At 37.8% G+C, this 19792-nt stretch overlaps 1 protein-coding gene across 1 annotated transcript in view; it reads right to left on the bottom strand.

The window, feature by feature from the left end:
- LOC307177017 (uncharacterized protein) overlaps nt 1-19792 on the bottom strand; it is a gene marked incomplete at its 5' end in the record, with an annotated part of 88697 nt that overhangs the window by 37698 nt on the left and 31207 nt on the right. The window lies entirely within an intron of this gene.

Genomic DNA, 19792 nt, shown 5'->3' with positions numbered 1-19792 from the left:
TAGCTGATTCACTTTGTTATAAAGCAGAAAGTAACACACCATTGTAAAGCAATTATACTCCAATAAAGATATTTTAAAATAATAATAATAAATAAATAAATAAAATGTGAATGACTGTTTTACATGTGATTCATCACAAAATCATAAAAGTGCAATTCTCCATTGTATATGTTTACAAATATATTCATGATGCTGACTAAGGTCCTCATATGACTGTGGCTTTGGTCTTGAAACATGCAGAAATTTTTTCTTGAATTTCTATCAAACACAACTACCCAGCTGCCATTAACAAGTGATGTGCAAAGTCAGAGAGGGTCAACGCTTGTAGGTTTTGGGAAAATTTTCTCCGTTCTGTGAAGTGTCGAAGTCATTTATTGAACACCCACTAAGTGTAAAACAGGGCAGGACACTAAAATACTGAAAAAATGGACAACATATACTTTAAGTCTTCAAAGAGGTGATATTGACATTAAAATATGTGAGAAAATAACCAACAAAATGAAGAGTGCTATACTATCATTTTAGATAACAAATATGTGAGTTAAAATACATTTCTATGTGATCAAATATAAGCTGTTATTATTAAGGATTGACAACTATATTTGTATTGAGGAGAACTGTATTGAAGCAGCCTATGAACTTATTAATGGTTTACTGATTGATTGACTTATAGATCTTGGAAAGCAAAAATTTTCTTAAGGTCAAGTTGTAAAGGTAGGAAAGTAAAGACCATGTAGGATTTAAGATTGTGAAGAAGTTGAAAGACTTCCTAGGCAGATGAAATAGGGATATATTGGAATATAAGGAAAAGAACTTGCACTCCAGATAAGTGAATGCAGTTGGGTGAATGGATTATTTGCTGTATGAAAGAAGTGGGGAGAACTACTGGAAGTGGATTTTGGTGGATTAGAGTATGAGTATCTTGAATGCCAAGCTAGGGGATTGAGAGTCCACCTGGCAGGCTGTTTCTGAAGGATGGCATGCCCAGGAAGCCAGGGCTGAGTAGTTCATTGCTAGTCATAGTCAGGGACTCAATCATTCAGCCTGGTTGTCTAATTTTTCTACTGCAGGAAATTCATATGAAGAAAGGTTGGGTGGAAGACTGTGATGGGCTGAAGACCACTTATCCTTACCCTTACTACTAAAATCACTAAAATGCTAAACCTTCAATGGAACAGCCTTCTGGCTTGACTAGGAACACTACTTCACAAATAAAGGATGAAACCAAAAGGTTTATCAAACTCAGACCTAGAAGTGGGGAGAATGGTGGGAAGGCTGCAAATAGTCAATCATTTAATACTGAATGGAGAATGAAGGACTCTAGAACTAACCTTTGGAGAAAAGAAAGAACAGAAAAGATAAGATTTGGAACACTCATTATTATTCCTGTTTTCATATAACAGGGTTTCTTGTCATCCAACTATTCGTTATCTACATCCTAATTTTAAGGTGTCTATAGATTCCAGCCCTTCTAAGTCAGCAAACTGCTCATCCTGTTTCAGAAAATTACTCACTGATGGATTCATAACATAAACATAATACCGTATAATAGAAATAAAATTCAAATCAACTTTAAAGTGAAATTCTGAATTTTAAAGATATAATATCATGAAGCCATTGTAAATAATACCAGAGATCTGCTGGGTTAAACATACAAAGCCACTGATAAATGAGGATGTGTAGTTAACAATTTAAAACAGAGATACAATAGAAGTAAAAGAAAAAACAATTGAGTATCAAATAATTAAGAGAAGGCCTTGGAAAACTGTTGAATTTTTACCAGAATTAGCCTGTTTGAGCTGCTAACATTGAACATGCAGTGAAGGACAGTTTACTGTCCCATAAACCAGTTTTGCTGAAATAATCACTCGAAACAGAATGTAATTCTTTTTTTTAACTGTAGCACTTGTGCTTAATTAAAATTTAACCTAAATTTTACTGGCTATAAGAGAAAATATACTGGATTCGTTTATATAATAACATATTTTGACATAAATTTCAAATGAAAATTATTTTCAAATGTATTTTCAATTACTCTTCAGTCACTATTTACAGATGATTTTAAGTATATCGATTTTTTTTTTTCATGTACAAATCATCCTTGAAAAATAAGGATTCTTTTACTTGAGTAGGACTTATCTTAATCCAGAGATCAGATCTAGGTCCAATAGACAAAATTTTAAAACTTAAAATTTTCTAATAGTAAAAGGCACTTAAAAAGTTAAAACCTCCTAACAGACCAGCATTCCGACTATAGAATCAGCTGATTTATGGGTAGTGAGCATTTTGTTATCAAAATACTCATCCACAGCTGAGTGAGCCTATAGCATGGATACATGGTAGATTTCTGTACCAGAAATTGGATGAGCTTGTGTGTGGATCTCCTTCCAAATGCTAAGATTTCAAGGGCTTAACTGAGACCAGAACAGCATTTTCCAAAGTTGCTAGAAACAAAGAGTCCTTTAAAATGTTCCACTGACAAAGGGTTGTAGAGCCAAATAAAGTTTAAAAACACTTCAGACCAAACTCTACTTAACAGTGAAATTCACAGAGCACATTATAGCTCATTCCACATCTCAAAAGTCCTCCAGTCACGAAACATGTTTAAATTTACTGAACCCAGGATTTCTCAAGTTTATTTTACTACAAAATCCTTTTTCTCACTTTTTTTTCTTTTTTGTTGACTTCACATTCACTAATGTCCCATGGGAGCATAGGTGATATTCAAAATATTTAACAAACTTCAAGTGAAGGCACTAAACAATCAGAAGGCTGTCTGACTAATTAGACTGACCATAAAACTAGTGTTCTTTGGATCACTATTTAGAGGAAAAATCTGGTTTAAAACTGAGATCTTAATTGATAATCTAATGCCATCAATCTGCAAAGTTGCCTTAATTAGTAGGGTTTTTTTTTTCTTTTTTTTGGTTACAGTTGCTGGACTTAAAATGTAGCTGATATAATGTAAATCATTTCAAAAAGGTCAAATGTATGATGTCACATGTTCTCTAGCATCAAATCCATTTCACTAAGTCTAAAATAATCTCTTTCAAGAGACGCAATATTTTTTTAACCCTGGAAGGTTCGGTTCCAACCTTAAAATAACTTAAAGACACTTTTCAAAACTAAACTAAAAATTGAAGAAAATAAATAATAAGTAGAAAAAGGCAAGAGCTAAAGTAAGAGACATTTTCACTGGCCATTAAAAAAATGCTCTTCTTAAATCTGATTTTTAAAAATTAATAAAAAAGACTGGCAATTAACTTATTTTCCCTGGTGACTACTGCCTGTTTGGGGTAATACAAACATTTACCTAGATAACTGTGATTTAGAAGTAGTAAGCATTATATTTTTGGTCTCTGTCCCAGTTTCTGCCACAGTTTCTAAAACCCTTGGGATTTCCTAACTGATGAGATGATAATGGTGTCTTTTGTTACGTTAACAAGGTGATCTTTGGAAAGCACCTAAGGATGGGAGCGGGCAGCCTGTGGAGCCAACCTTGTGATTAGAGGTTGGAACTTTCAGTCCCACCTCCTTGACCTCAGGGCAGGGAAGAGCCACTCAAGATTGAGCTCAATCGCCCATGGTCAATGAGTCATTCAGTCACGCCTGTGTACTGAAGCCTCCATAAACCCCCAACGACAGGGTTCAGGGAGCTTCCCAGTTGGTGAGCACATGGAGATTTGGGGAGAGTGGGCTTCCATGCTTTCTCCCCATACCTCGTCCTATACATGTTTTCTCTCTGGCTGTTGCTGAGTTTTATCATTTTATAATACACCGGTTAATCTAGTTAATAGAATATTTCTGTGAGTTCTATGAGTCACTTGAGCAAATTAATTAAAGCTAAGAAGGGGGTCGTTGGAACCTCTGATCTGTGGTACAAGGGTCAGAAGCACAGGTGACAACATATACTTGGTGACTGGCACCTGAAGTGTGTGTGTGCATTCCTGCTGGACTGAGCCCTTAACATGTGAGATCTGATGCTATAGTGCCAGAATTGAGTTGAATTATAGGACACCCAGCCGTTTGAGCACTGCTACGCTCTCTCATTGGAAATGGGGTGCTCAGGACCACTTAATGCTTTCCAGGCTCTGGCGTCTGTGAATTCATGACAACAGTAACCTCTGAAACATACACGTGTCCCTTTGCCACAAAAAACTTCTGACAGACACAAAAGAAATTAATAAAAGTTGCTAAGAAAGGGGGTAAGGGACCTAACGTTGGTTGGATGAGGGGGAAAAATATTCCAGAAGGAATTACTACTACTATTTATCTTTTGATAGTATGTGATTTTTAAATATGTGATCTCATTAGATTTTCCAAATACAAATAAACAAGATAATTATCATTTTTTTAAAAAAAGGCTGAAGAAAACGTAGTTTTATATACTTCAGAAAAAAGAAAATTGAGGGAGGATTTGATTATAGTGTTCAGTAGGCCAAGAAATGTGAATAAAGAAAGAATTACTATAAAGGGGCCAGAAAAATGATTTAGGAGACAAGACTTTAGGAGACACTTTCTGATAAGCATAGCAGTAACTCTTCCCATTTCCTTTGTTTTTGGCCACGAATGGTTAAAGGCTGCTGTGAGAGGGCTACAAGGGGACTAGTGTCCACATCAAGTGGATAGCTTAGATCCTGATACCAACTACTGGAAATTATCCAGGGCCCAGGAAAGAAGTACTGGTAAGCTGCAGTTGCCAGCACGGTGCTTGGTAGATGTAAATATTTGTGGGTCTGCTAAATTAACGGTAAGACTATAATTCATAATATCTTGCACACAAACTAGATTGGTAAGTTTTCAGTGGATGACTTTATTACCATTCAGAACTCAGTCAGATGGAACAGTACTCCTCAATGATTGAGAAATCAATCTTCCTCAAACTTCATGTATCACCATCTGCAAACATTGCTCTCTCTCACAGATTACCTGCCTTCAGCTATGGATGAGACAGTGAGATGCATTTCATTCTCCTCTTCCTGGACACACAGAACAATGACCTTTTCTAACCTCCCTTGGAGCCAGGCAGAGGTCAAGTTTTTGCATTCTTGTTGAAAGGGTATGGGTCTACCACTTTCAGGCCTGGCCAGGAGATACTATGCATGATTGCCCATGTTCCCTTCTGCTGTAGTTTAGGTAGTCATGCATTTAAGACAACACCTCAAGGTGGAGGGGGCATGGGTTCCTGATTCACTACTTGAAAGCAATCTGCTAAGAAGGAACCACCTAATTCACACTGGTCTCTGACAAGAGAAATAAACATTTATTAAGTTAAGACACTTGGCTTTCAGGAGTGTTTGTTAGACTACCTAGCATCAATTACCTTGAGTAATTCATTGCTAAACTGGTAATAACCACGGACTAGTGATGAGTCTACTTAATTCCAATCCTCTCCATTTCTCATTGCTGATTTACTCTATACTCACCAGAAATTATTTTTCATAGGACTTCTTGATGACCATGTCAGTCTAGAATTACCCATAGTACCTCTATGTCTATCTCTTCCTCCAATTCAACTTCCCAGTAGGGGACCTGGCATTACCCCTCTGTGTAGATACAACCATGGAGGATCAGGTCCTAATGAGATCGTATCTAGAAGGGCCCTGTTCTGCAAGGTTTATGGTTTATTTTCCTATACCTTGGTTTCATATGTTGGTTTAAAATAAAAAGTGACATGATTTTTGAAGGTTGAAGCTGAGTGGCTGAACCAAATTTCTATAATCAAGTTAACATATATTTTCCCCCTGAGTCTGTACTAGGTCATTTCTTAAAAATTATTTTTTCTATCCTATGAATCTATATGTTTACATAAGCATTAGCTATTATTCCCAACATCTATGTTACGGATGGAAAATAGGATGCTTCTCGCGTCCCAACTCAAATCAAACAGTAAAGCATTGTTTACATTATACAAGGTTTACATTGCACAGGACTGTTTATATTCTATAAGCATCCTGAGGTCATGTCTAGACCCAATGGGAAAAAATGTCATAATAGATTAGTAAGGACTGTAATGAAGATGGAAGGGGAAAGTGGTGGCATATGTGCTAGGCATTTATTTCCCCAACTGAGGTCATTTCCTTGTCATGTACAGTGAAAGATCACAATGTTACTGTAGTTGCTCATGTGCTGCAATCCACTGCCCACCCATCCACCCATCTAACATTTCTGAGGACTTAATCTGTGCCAAGGACTCTACTCTCTGCCTGAAAGGCAAGTGAAAAATACAACCCAGGTCTTTCCTGAAGGAGCACATAAAGGAAGACTGATCTCTGAATAGTAAGTGACACAAGATAATGGCTGAATGGGTGGTTTCTTTTATCGTGCACTTGCAGGATAGAAAGCTGAGAGAAAAATAGCTCCAAAGAGTTGGACAGTTATATTATCATTGATTTTCGAGTGACCACCAATTAAAGGGCATGTTTAGCAGCTAGAAATGAGGACCTCATTAGATGACTACAAGAGCCAGACACTTTCAAAACGTTCCCCTAAACTCTCAGTTCCATTTTCATTTCATGAAGACACAGCTTGGGAAGTCGGAGGTCACGCTCTTGTATGTCCACAACAGGGATGATTTAAGGCACCGGTAAGCTCCTGCTGAGCTGCCACCTAAGGTCATATGACTGTGAATCATGGCCAGATATAATGACTTGGGCAACATTCTTTCCTGCAAATATGTACAAGATGGATGATGAATAGTATTGAAGTATAATATATGGTGCTGATCATGAATTTAAATTCCCTCAGAAATGGAGGAGAAACAATTAGCAAAGGGCATTCTTGACTTCGTTGAGCAGCAATGCCCTTCTGACTCCTGAGACACTCATTTTCAGCAGTCAGGCCACAAGATGTGTCTTCAATTTCTGCAAAATCTAGTTCTAGCTAGATTTTGGGAACTAATGGGAACATGATCTTAATGGATGTCTCATGTTTCTCATGCAGTGTGGCTGTGGAAGTTTAGGGGATGGAGTCAATAAAAAAGACAGGTCCTTTTTTACAGCATTCTTTGTATCTGTTCAACCTTGTCACTACCATAGTGTCCTACTAAAAGGACGTTTCAGGGATTGTGTGAGGCCTGGTACAGTGTGTTTTTATAGTGAGAGTGGGTCAGCGGATGGAGAATCACATGAGAGAAAACAAGAGGATGAGGTGCTTATTCCTGGCTCCGGCTTCACCTCAGAGAATGACCTTGGCAGAAGCACTTAACCTCACTTTGAATCTTTGAACCTCAGTTTTCTCATCTGTGAAATGAGGAAAGAACATCTGCCCCTTTGCTCCCTCTCAGGATTGTTGGAGGATTAAACAGATCAGGGCTATAACCTGAACTACGCTGAACCCATGAGGAAAAAAATTAGACATCACTTAACTATATAATATTCTTTTTAATCATTACTAATTTCCAAAGGTAAAGAAAACCTTGTTAAAAAAAAATATGTAAGCTGATTGTTTTTCTGGAAACAAAATAAAGGCTCAACTAGCAACCCTGCATTAAAAAAGAGAACCTGAAATTCACATTCCAAATCTACTTCGAGACAGAAAGACCCCCAAATTCCTTCCACTTTCCTAAGATTTTTCCACTATAATTTTTTTTCATTATTGTCTTCTTCATAAAATGTTCGTTATATTTTGGGGTTTTGCTATTGCATAGTTTAGCATATATAAGGAAATCGTCTTTCCAATTCACAAATAAAAAAGGGAGTACAGGAGAGAAGAAGGAAGAGAGGGAAGGAGGAAGGAATAAACAGAGAACAAACCCACGTGGCTAAAAGAAACTGACCTGAGAAGACAAAACAATTCATAATTTAAAATACTATATAATACAAATGAAGTTAAAGATGTGTTTGCCCAGAAGAGGACTGACTTGAAGTAAACTGATATGATTTTCTGGATAACACCCTGTATTTCCCTGCTTTAGTGAAACAGCCAGTCATAGAAGAGCTCTATCTACAGGGAAATTATGAAAGAAACAATCTTCATTTCTCCGTGATTCTTTAAAACCAAATTGGACTTTATTCCTTCTTATTTCTCTCTCAAACTCCACTCCTCGACATAGAAAATAGCATTCTGGAATGACTTAGAATTAGAGATCAGTCAATATTTCATGATTTTAAGGTTCTTCATTAGGAACAATGTGAATTCGGGCCCAATAATCCTAATCCTAGCCTTTTCTTTAGTTCTATAGTTCTATTAGGCCATGTTGTTAGAGCACTGTTTACACTTATTGCCAATAGTCTCTGGATTGGAGGTCAAACTGTTACTTACCTTCTTCAGCATACCCTTCAATGATTAAATGCCCCCAAGGACTTTTAAGAATCATTTTCATCTTGTAAATATTTTTTAATTGACATCTTAACTTTATAGTTGCTTCCCCTGTGAGGGAAAGAGACTAGGGCGATGGAGGGTTTTTGCTTCTTACTTTGTATTTTTTCAAGGACTTATTACTTTTTAAATTAAAATCAAGGAACCAGCACAAGAATGCTAGTAAGGTATAAGTGAGATGTAATGCTTGGTGTGCATAAGGGTTCAATAGTCCACTGTGAGAGTGCAGCCTTTTGAACAACCTCAGCGATAAGTGGGAACCACTTGTCCAAGACTATTTTATTTAAGATGCAATACTCATTTCTATCCCCTTCAATACATTTTAAGTACTCCAAGCTAGAATAATGGGGCTAGAGGTGCAAGAAGAATATTATACCAAACAGGGGCAATATAAAAAAACATTACAATCAAATTTTCCTTATTAAAAATATAAGTCAAAAACCTAAATACAATATTATTCCACAGAGTTTTAAGGTATATTAAAAACACTGTGATAGGATGTTTCAAAAATTATGGTACAATCCCCTTCTGACACCCTCATTCCTGAGTCACCACTTCAGCAGGACCGGGCTTTGGCATACTCAACCCACATGATGAGACAATAGCAAAAGAGCTTGATGGCTCAGTTGCCAAGGACTAGCCCACTAGGTTCTGAAGGCAAGTAGACCAGGTGCTCCCACTGTCCATGCCAACCACCAAACCTGTGAGCGAGGCTGTCTCAGACAAGCTCTCACTCAGCTGATCCATCAGTTGACTAAAACTGCATGAAGGAGCCCAGATAAAACCAAAAGTAAAACACTACCCAGATGAATCCAGTCCCAAATTGCCAAGTAATTGCTATTTTAAGCCACTAAGTTTTTTGTTGTTGTTGTTTTGTTTTTTATATCTTTATTGGAGTATAATTTCTTTACAATGGTGTGTTAGTTTCTGCTTTATAACAAAGTGAATCAGTTATACATATACATATGTTCCCACATCTCTTCCCTCTTGTGTCTCCCTCCCTCCCACCCTCCCTATCCCACCCCTCTAGGTGGTCACAAAGCACCAAGCTGATCTCCCTAAGCCACTAAGTTTTGAGGTGGTTTGTAATACAGCAAAAGCTAATCTATACTATAATACGATTTGGTCAAGTGGGTTTATCCTTGAGAATGCAAGGTTGGTTCAGTATCAGCCAGTCAAATCATGTGATTCACTGTATTAGTTACATAGAAGAAGAAAATCATATCATCATTCTTTTTAGATAGAAGAGATAAAAAGCATCCCATGAGGTTCAAAATCTATTGGGTAGGGTAAATTTTATAAAACTAGATCCAAATAATAACTATCTTTCCTTGATAAAGGCTATATACCAAAAATACATGGCACATGTATACACTAACAAAAATTATTATACTACTAATTTTTTTTAAAAATTAGCATTTCCTTTAAGGAGAGAATTGAGATAAAGTTTTCTAACATTACTGGTCTATTGGAACTGACCTTTTTGGAGCTGTGTATTGAGAGAAATAGAGAGAGAGAGAAGGTTTAGAAGAATATAGATAAAAATGTCATATTTATAGATTGTTTTGATTATGTATTTCATTGGAAACACAGGAAAATCAATAAGCTATTAAATCTAAGAAAAGAGCTCAACATAGGGGCTGGAAAAAAATTAATACACCAAAATCAATTGTGTTCCTCCATAGCATCAATATCTAGATACAATACAAGATGAATTTACCATAGTAACAAAACCTATAGAGAGTATGGGGTTTCACCTAATAAATTATGCAGAAAATCTTCATAATGAAAACTTTATTAGAGGACACATGAGTAAAAGAAATTTATATCACAGGTATGGATGAGATGACTTACTATAATAATATAAATGTCCTTATATTAATCTATAAAATTAAATGCAACTGTAATAAAAGGCCAAGCTCTTTTTTTTTTTTTGAGGGACAGCATAAAAAAGTGATTCTAAAATGTATCTGGGGGACTTCCCTGGTGGCGCAGTGGTTGAGAATCCGCCTGCCAATGGAGGGAACACGGGTTCAATCCCTGGTCCAGGAAGATCCCACATGCCACGGAGCAACTAAGCTGGTGCGCCACAACTGCTGAGCCTGCACTCTAGAGCCCACGAGCCACAACTACTGAAGCCCACGAGCCTGGAGCCTGTGCTCCACAACAAAGGAAGCCACTGCAATGAGAAGCCTGTGCACCACAACAAAGAGTAGCCTCCTGCCCCACCCCTCGCTGCAACTAGACAAAGCTCACACGCAGCAATAAAGACCCAATGCAGCCAAAAAAAAAAAGGAAAAAAAAAAAGAGCACATTGCTCTATCTCCTATAAAAAAATTAAAATAAAATAAAGTAAAATAAAATGTACCTGGAAGAATAAAGTTCTCCATACAGCTAAGGTAGTTTTGAAAAATAAGCTCAAAATGGAGAATGTGCCCTATACATTAAGATATATTGGGAAGTTATGATAGATAAGAACTGTGTGATGCCCTTGGAAGAAACAGCAAACAAGAAAACAAATCAAACAGGTGGCCTAGAAATAGAGCTGTATACAGATAGAAAGTTGGCACATGAAAGAGATGGAATCATAGTCCAATGGAGGAAGTTGAATTACAGCTTTTGGGGAAACAGTCTCATTTTCAAAAGAGATATGAGACTGGATCTTAACCTAGTGATATCACTTATGTTGTACCCAGTCCTATATAGCTCACCTAATCTTCACAAAAAAATCCACAAGGCATAAACTATTATCCTCATTTTACAGGTGGAAAAACTGAGGTATGAGAGATAAAATGACTAGCCTAAGAAGTACATGGTGGAGCTGGAACTTAAACCCCACAGAAATCATTCTATTAACCATTACGTTATATAATTCCACCTAATGTACAAAACTAAAATACAATAGTTTTAATATTTAAATGTGAAAAATAAAATCTAGAGAGAGTAAAAGAAATTGCAAGGGAATATATTTGTGATTTCAGGGTAAGAGATGAAATAGATCTTTGAAAAATAAAGACGCATACATTGTATGAAGCAAAGGTGATGAATTTAATTATATTAAAATTATAAATTTATTAATATAAAAAATCTGATTTAAAAAAATGGGCAGAAGAGCTGAATAGACATTTTTCCAAAGAAAACATACAGATGGCCAACAGGCATATGAAAAGATGCTCAACTTCACTAGCCATCAGGGAAATGCAAATCAAAACAACAATGAGAGATCACCTCACACATGTCAGAATGGCTATGATAAAAAAGAACAAAACTAACTAGCCTTGGCGAGGATGTGGAGAAAAGGGAACCCTGGTACACTGTTGGTGGGGATGTTAACTGATGTAGCCACTAGAGGGGTGGGGTAGGGAGGGTGCAAGGGAGACACAAGAGGAAGAAGATATGGGGACATATGTATATGTATAGCTGACTCACTTTGTTATAAAGCAGAAACTAACACACCATTGTAAAGCAACTATACTCCAATAAAGATGTTAATAAAAACAAAAACAGGGGCTTCCACGGTGGCGCAGTGGTTGAGAGTCCGCCTGCCGATGCAGGGGACACGGGTTCGTGCCCCGCTCCGGGAGAATCCCACATACCGCGGAGCGGCTGGGCCCGTGAGCCATGGCCGCTGGGCCTGCGCGCCCGGAGCCTGTGCTCCGCAGTGGGAGGGGCCACAACAGTGAGAGGCCCGCGTACCACAAAAAAAAAAAACACAAAAAAACAAAAACAGAACAACCATATAATCCAGTAATTCCACTCCTGGGTACATATCTGAAGAATACAAAAACACTGATTTGAAAAGATGCATGCACCCACATCCAGTGTTTATAACAGCATTGTTTACAATAGCCAAGATATGGAAGCAACCTAAGTGTCCATCAACAGATGAATGAACAAAGAATACGTGCCATATATACACAATGGAACACTGCTCAGCCATAAAAAATGATTAAATTGTGCCATTTGCAACAACATAGATGGACCTGGAGGGTATTATGCTTAGTGAAATAAGTCAGACAAAGACAAATACTGTAATGATATCACTTATAAGTAGAATCTAAAAAATAAGACAAATGAATGAATACAACAAAACAGAAACAGATTCACAGATATAGAAAACAATCTAGTGGTTACCAGTGGGGAGAGGGAAGCAAGCGGGGCAAGATACAGACTGGGAATTAGGAAGTGCAGACAACTATGTATAAAATAAACGAGATACAAGGATATATTGCAGGGCATGGGGAATATAGCCAATATTTTATAATAACTTTCAATGGAGCATAATCTATAAAAATATTGAATCACCATGTTGTACACCTGAAATTAACATAATATTGTAAATCAATTATACTTTAATAAAAAATTAGAATTTTATGTACAATAAAGGATACCAAAGTCAGACTGAAAAACAGTTGATGGGTAGAGGACATATACATTATCTAAAACCCAATAAAGGACTCAACATCTGAATACAAAAACTTCTACATCTCTAAAGACACAGAATACTCAATAGAAAAATGAGCGAAGGTCATGATAGGCAATTCATAGAATGGAAAACATGAATAGCAAGAAAGTATATGAAGACCTAACTTTTCTAGAATCAGAGCAATGCAGAATTAAAACACCTTACTTCCTATGAATCCACACATGCCAAATTTCCAGAAGTTAAAATGCAAATTATGCTGTGGAGCAACTACGCCTGCGCACCACAACTACTGAGCCTGCGCTCTAGAGCCTGGGAGCCACAACTACTGAGCCCGCGTGCCTAGAGCCTGTGCTCCGCAACAAGAGAAGCGACTGCAATGAGAAGCCTGCGCACCGCAACGAAGAGTAGACCCCTCTCGCTGCAACTAGAGAGAGCCTGAGTGTAGCAACGAAGACCCAATGCAGCCAAAAATAAATTAATTAATTAATTTTTTAAAATGCAGGTTAACAGCGTGTGGTGACAAAGGATATGGCAAGAGAGAAATTCCAAGTATTGCTGGTGAGGGGAAAATGGTACAGCTATTCTGGGGAGGAATCTGTGAAATAAGGCATATATATGACTTCTACCTCAGCCATTCCACGGCTGCACTGTTACTCTGCACTGTTACTCAAGGGGACATGTGGAAAGAGTGTATTAATGCTTTATAGTGGACATAAAGTGTTGAAAATAGCCTAAGTATGTATCACCAGGGTAATGGATAAGCAAAACATGGTATTAACATATGGTGGAATATTAGACAGTGGCCAGAAGCAATCATTTCTATGGAGCAACACAGACAAATTTTAAAACAATAATTTTGTGTAGAAAAAAATAAAAGAATAGGATGTGATTTTTAGTCGATACTACTTTTGCAAAAATTAGAAAATACAAAACAATTCGGTATTTCAAATATATACACATGTTTAAAATAACTATGAAAGGTGAGTTGGGAAATTACATATTAAATGGCCCAAATGGTGCTATATAGGGGAAAATAAAGGAAATAAATCTGGCAGAGGAACGTCGGGGCCAAAACCAATCTTAAAAGTATTAGAAAATAGAGTGACCGTACACACTGATGATAGAGTAACGTGAACTGAGGCATATGGTCCCTTTTGAGTAAATGCCTTAAATACAAACTAAAAAAATAATGTCATGAGATTTACAAGCACTATAAAAATATTTAGCATTATTGCAGTAGATAGTAGAAATATATAACCTTTCAACTTAAATAAAAACAAGACTGATGAAATATCATCTTTGTTCCCATGTCATCCATGCTAAGGAAGAAATAATAAATCAGCTTTTAAGATAGAATTTTTTACAATGAGATAAAAAAACAAACAAAAAGAAACCCTAACTGTTTATCCCATGAAGGGAGAAAAAAACAATTTGAAAAGTCAGAGTAGAACTCTCTGAGGATACTATTTAACATCAATTTTTTTAAAACAGAATTTTAAGAAGCTGGTTTTGAATTGTTTATAGAGTTTCTAATTAGCATGCTGAGGAAATACAGGGTCCATCTTAATCCAGAAGCAAGTAAAAAGTTCTGACTCTTAAAATTCTAGGCTCTAGAGTAGGTGCGTGCTGGTGTGCTGGTGTGTATGTGTGTGTGTGTGCACATTTGCTGTGTGTTTTCAATAAACTCAAGAGTACATAAGGGTGTATGTTATTACATTGTAACACTTCTTGAGCAAGTCTAACTGAAGGTCAGTAGCAAACAAGTAGATGCCGCTTGGGTGGCCCCCCACACTCTCAGGTAATGCGCAGATCTGGCTTGGCAATCATGTTCTGCTTTTAGATATAATGCATTTTTATGTTCTTGTTAGCATTGAAAGACTAACTTGAATATTTTGCAACTGATGAAATGGACAACAGAGCAGTAACCTAGAGTTTACAAGTATTTGGGGCAGTAAAACTTTAGTTATAGATTTAACTTGGATTTTAGTCCTAATTTAACTTGGACTTTCTACAACGCATTTTTTTTCTATAAACTGGAGGTATATACCACCATAATCCTAAAAAACCTGTGACTTTGGGCTTCAGGGGTCTAAGCCTTCTCTCTAAGTGACTGAAAGGTACAACTGGATATTAGACCTGTCCAAAAATTGTCCTTTTCTGTCCTCATATACAAGGGTTCAGCTTGATTTTCGGATAGCTGTCATTAAAAAAAAAAAAAAAAAATGTGCAAAGAGCTAATGCCTTTTGCTACAAGACAAAACAATTTCTCCTGGACATGCAGTAATAGGAGGCAATGCCATGTGTTGGAAGCATGCACATATTTTATGATAGATATTAATCTGGAGGTTAACAGCTAGGTGCTCTGGTTGAAGTAGTTTATTTCAAACATACATATAATGTTAACCCACTTTGTAACAAAGCCTTCAACATTTCATATGCAAATTCGTTTTTCTTTCTAGTTTAAGCCCAAGGAAATCCCTATAAGTCTTGTCTCCAAAGAGAAAATATAAAGAATTCGTAAGATTAAAGAGTTCTTATCAATTGTATAAAAAAACTAGAAACGTACTAACTAGACAAAAATGTAGACGTCTAAGAGAACGTCCAACAAATAGAAAAGTAGAGGACTGCACTGAGATTGCAATCCTGAGAAAAATACATTATTTCTAAATGAAAAAGTAAAAGGAGATAGTATAAGTTAAAGCCAGAAGAAAAATTTTAAACCTACAAAAATACGAGTCAATACAAAGTTAAAAACCCATTAATTTTACTATATACCCAAAAGATTCGCAAAAGATCTCATGAATATCACAAATTAAAATAAAACAAAAGCCAGAAATATTGTTTTCCCCAAACTGTACTACCACCTGCTTATTGCTTCAGTGGTAAGAAGAAAAATTATCTTCAAATAGTTAAATTGTATACCTACTTATATTTTAACTCTTAGGTGGATCTTGTTATATAATATATATGATCTCTAAAGAAAACTTGTTGATTGTTTATTTTGGCATCTGTTAGGAAATTCCTATTTAATTAGATAAATCTCCTTAGATAACTCTTAAATAAAAATAGATGCAAATATAGTATGTTTCATATCATTCATTTTAGACCTCCAGGAGTTGGAAAAGCTCAACCTGGAGAAGAAACTAGTTTTATTGAGGGAAGAAACTACTTTCCAGTTTAGAAGAGGAGGGATTATCCCATTTCTGTAGAGGAAGCAATCAGGAAGATACAAAAAGAATGATCCTTGCCTAGCGCTAAGGCCAGAACTACTGTGAATATTGTACCAGATCTTGTAAAAACAGCCACTGTGCTGGCACTCACAGGCCCGGGTCATGGTGTGTTCAACAATAAAACTTTGTTCCAAAGGATGGAACTCCTTTGGGCCAAAAAGCTTTCACCTGCATTATTCCATTAACCTCACTGTTTTGTTATGGGAAATGCGTTTATTTTTTGAAATGACATTGAAATATATCCTTAAAAGAACACTTTAGGTCTCAGCAAGATTCTCTTCTCTTTCAGCCAACACATTACCTTTTAGAAATCAACAGTCTACTTCTTTCTTTAAATCATCACATTTCAAAGCTGTAGCAGCTAATAAATGTTAACATAATTTTTCCAAAACTGCAATCTCCCTAAATTTCTATGCTGTCTTCTTTACCCTGTCTTTTCAAGGTAAAGGTATCTTTCCAGTTTTCTTAGCATTATCAGGATTATGGATTTTGTTCATTGTTAAAGTTCGTTATTTATGGACATAAGTTAATGTAAATGCAAAAATATCTTGTATTATTCACAAGCTGGCTGACTTAAATCACTCGCTCTTAAAGCAACTTTACTGCTCTCCAATCTGTTCAAATGCACGGAAATATTAATTCAGGATGATGTGGCTTTTCTGCGATGCTTTCTTTTCAGGCTGCAGTCTACATGACAGTGTTATATTTTATCCTTGCTGCTGTTGTTGTTCAATCTATAAAATCTCTCTTGAAGACCCCCAAAACAGCTTGTAATTTACTTTTACTTTTGGTGATTCACTGTTTTCAAATTGCCATCTCTGACCATATCCCCCTTCCAGGGGAATTTATGCAGACTCTTTTTTTTTTTCTTCTACATACTGATTTACGCTAACCTGAGCAATTTACCACTTCTACATCCATGTAGTAGCTCAAATAAAATGAGTTCCTGTGTTAATCCCACAGTAAACCTCGGTAATTCTCACATCACAGGAGTTGTAAACGTTTGTTAACAGAAAAAGAATGTTTTTCCCAAAATAGCTACATAACTCTTAAGACTACTCAAATTCCTAAATAATCCTTTTTACAAGACCCCCGCCAACTTTATTTTGATACATTAAACATGTGAAGCCTATTTTAAAAGGTATTTAACAGTGACTTCATCAAAACAGCTTCCTAGTTGTTCTCATAATGTCTTTTTTCTAAAGTTTTCAAACTGTTTTTAAGCCAACTTGAATAGTGATGAATGTGAGCCGCTATCAAAACGCTTAAGAAGCATTCTGCCAGACAAGATGGGCAAAAATGTTCTAGATCTGCTCAATCTGACATTAGAGGTCATGCAACGTGAAAAAATGAAATAACTATTTCCAACACTCATTGAGCCCTTCATTTTAAAAATAACTTCAGGGCTATTTCCACACTCTACATTTAATAATACAATTTTTTAAAAAGGATGTTAGGCTCGGTGAAATCAGAAACTGATCTGCCACTTAAAGCTGGTGAGTCTATTCTTAATGGGCTTCTGGTAGCTTTGGGATACTGACGATAGCAGTTTGATTTAAGAACTTCACTAAAAAGAATGACATCCGAAAAGGACTGCTGGGGAAGACAGGGAAGAGAAGACCGGAGTCTCCTGAGAAGAAAAAGAGAAACGATTTAAATAAAGTCGCTAAGGAGGAAGGAGGTGGTGAGACGATAGACAGAAGAGCGAGAAAGAAGATTTAACGAAGAAGTGAAATGGAGCGCAGAGGAAGGCAGAAGCTAATGAGGAAACAAATGGGAAAAGGTAGTGTTTTCAAACGGGCATGCACCAGGAAGGGACGAGTTACCGCCTGGAGTAGCCCCAGTGCTTTCAGGTGAAAGAGATGCTCGCAGAGAACAGGGACAAGCAGTTTACTTCCAGGCTTTGGAGCAAACTAAAATTCCCTGCCCCGAGCCTCTCCCAGCCTCGGCCGAGCGCGGAGGCGGCGGCTGGGGAAGGGGCCTAGCCAGGAGCCAGGCCCGGCGTCCCGCTCCTCTGGGCTCCACGGCCAAGGGAAAGAGGCAAGGATTAAGCGGGGAGAGGTCCCGGCCGCAGCTCGGCGGCACCCCGAAAACGGTCCGGGGCCTCGGCGGTGCCCGCGAGCCGTTCCCCCTGCGGCGGGGCGCCCAGTGGCCTTACCTGGGGCGAGGGAGGGAGGCGAGGTCTAGGGCGTCCGCTCGCGCCCGCCGCAGAACCCCTCTGCTGCACTCAGCCCAGGCTTCCAAAGGAGGCGCGACCCTGGCTCGGCCGCCGCTTCCCCCTCGGGGTCTTGGCCACCGCCTCCGCCGCCTCCGGGGCTGTTTACACCGTTGGGCCCCGCACGCCGCCGCCGCTGCCGCCTTCTCTCCACCCTAGCGCCGTTGCCGATTCGGCCGCCGCCACCTCCTCCGCCGCAGCCTCGTCTCTCTGGAGCATCTTCCAGCCACCGAACCCTGAGAAACAGAGACTCCAGCCGCGCCGGCAGGAAACTCCCCCGCAACTGCTAGGGGGACGAAGCGGTCAGAACACCGGCGGCTTTTCCGCCATTGAGCAGCAGCCGCTCCGCTCCTTCTGCCTATGCAGACTCTTAACCCATAATTGCGTTACTCTTTACCTCTATTTCTGGGTTCTTAAATTAACTGTTACATCAGTGTTCTTCATTACTCAAATTATTTTTTCTTAGGAACTTTTCCTGGAAGTAAGTTCATGCTATTTTTGACAAGCAAACATTTGACTTCCGAAAGAATTCTTACAGAAATGGGTTTATATCCCAAATGCACCACCAAAAATCTTTGTGACCTTGCATAAACGTCCCTTACCATTTCAGGTGCTATCTTTGCTTGACTCCAAAGTGAACTGATTAAAACTATGAGCATCTAGCTGTTATGTACTTTTGTCTCAGTTTGGTCAATGAAACTCTCAAAAATCCATCAGATTTTCATTATTTTTATCATTAGCCTGTTTGTATAAAATAAGTTACCATTTATGGAGCCAGTGTTCTCCTTTATTCCGGCATCCAATCATTGTAAATATTTCTCATGGACACATTCTTAGAAGGCCTATGAATAACCTGGCCTCTTACTGATTCTCCCTTTTGGAGTCTTCCTAGCCAGACTTCCCCAATAACTTTCAGAGAGAGTTTTCCCCCTTTCCGGGTCTTCTTTTTGACTTCTATACGCCATAGAACTTTGAAAAGTCATCACACCAATACTAATATTACCACATACCCTCCAAAAAGCTCCAAGCTGTTTATGCCTATTCATTAAGTTAATACTTTATCAAAACTTGTCCAATTGAGTAGTTTTAGCACAGATATTTTACACATTTTAGCACAGACATGCTCTGTTTAAGGCTGACAGATCCATTAGGAATTAACTTTCTGGTACATTTTCCCTCTGACATTTTCCTCACAACTGCGTTTCCTCATAACTGAGCCATCAGTTATCTCTTGCCTATAGAAAGGCAGATAAGAGAAAAGAAAGCTAAGTGAGAAAAGATATGTAAATGGACTAGCACAATATTGGACACATAATAAGTATTCAATAAATGATAGCAAGTATTCTTACCCTTATCCTCACATTAGTTGATATGTATTAAAAACTGATTACTGGACTCAACTCTTACTTCCATTTCTCATTAGATCCTCACAGAAACCTTGGAGGAAGCGAGGTTTTATCCCCATTTTACAGGTTGGGAGACTGCAGCCTAGAGGGCTTAAGTACCTTAACTGAAGTCATATAGTCAAGAAATAAGCCTATATTTGTCACAATCACTTGCCCATGCTTTGACGTGACACCACCACCCATCATTTACCCAGCT

The sequence above is a fragment of the Stenella coeruleoalba genome (genome assembly GCF_951394435.1).
Source record: "Stenella coeruleoalba genome assembly, chromosome: 1".
NCBI lineage: Eukaryota > Metazoa > Chordata > Mammalia > Artiodactyla > Delphinidae > Stenella > Stenella coeruleoalba.
Note: the sequence above shows the minus strand (reverse complement) of the source record. Positions and strands in the feature narration are given on the sequence as shown.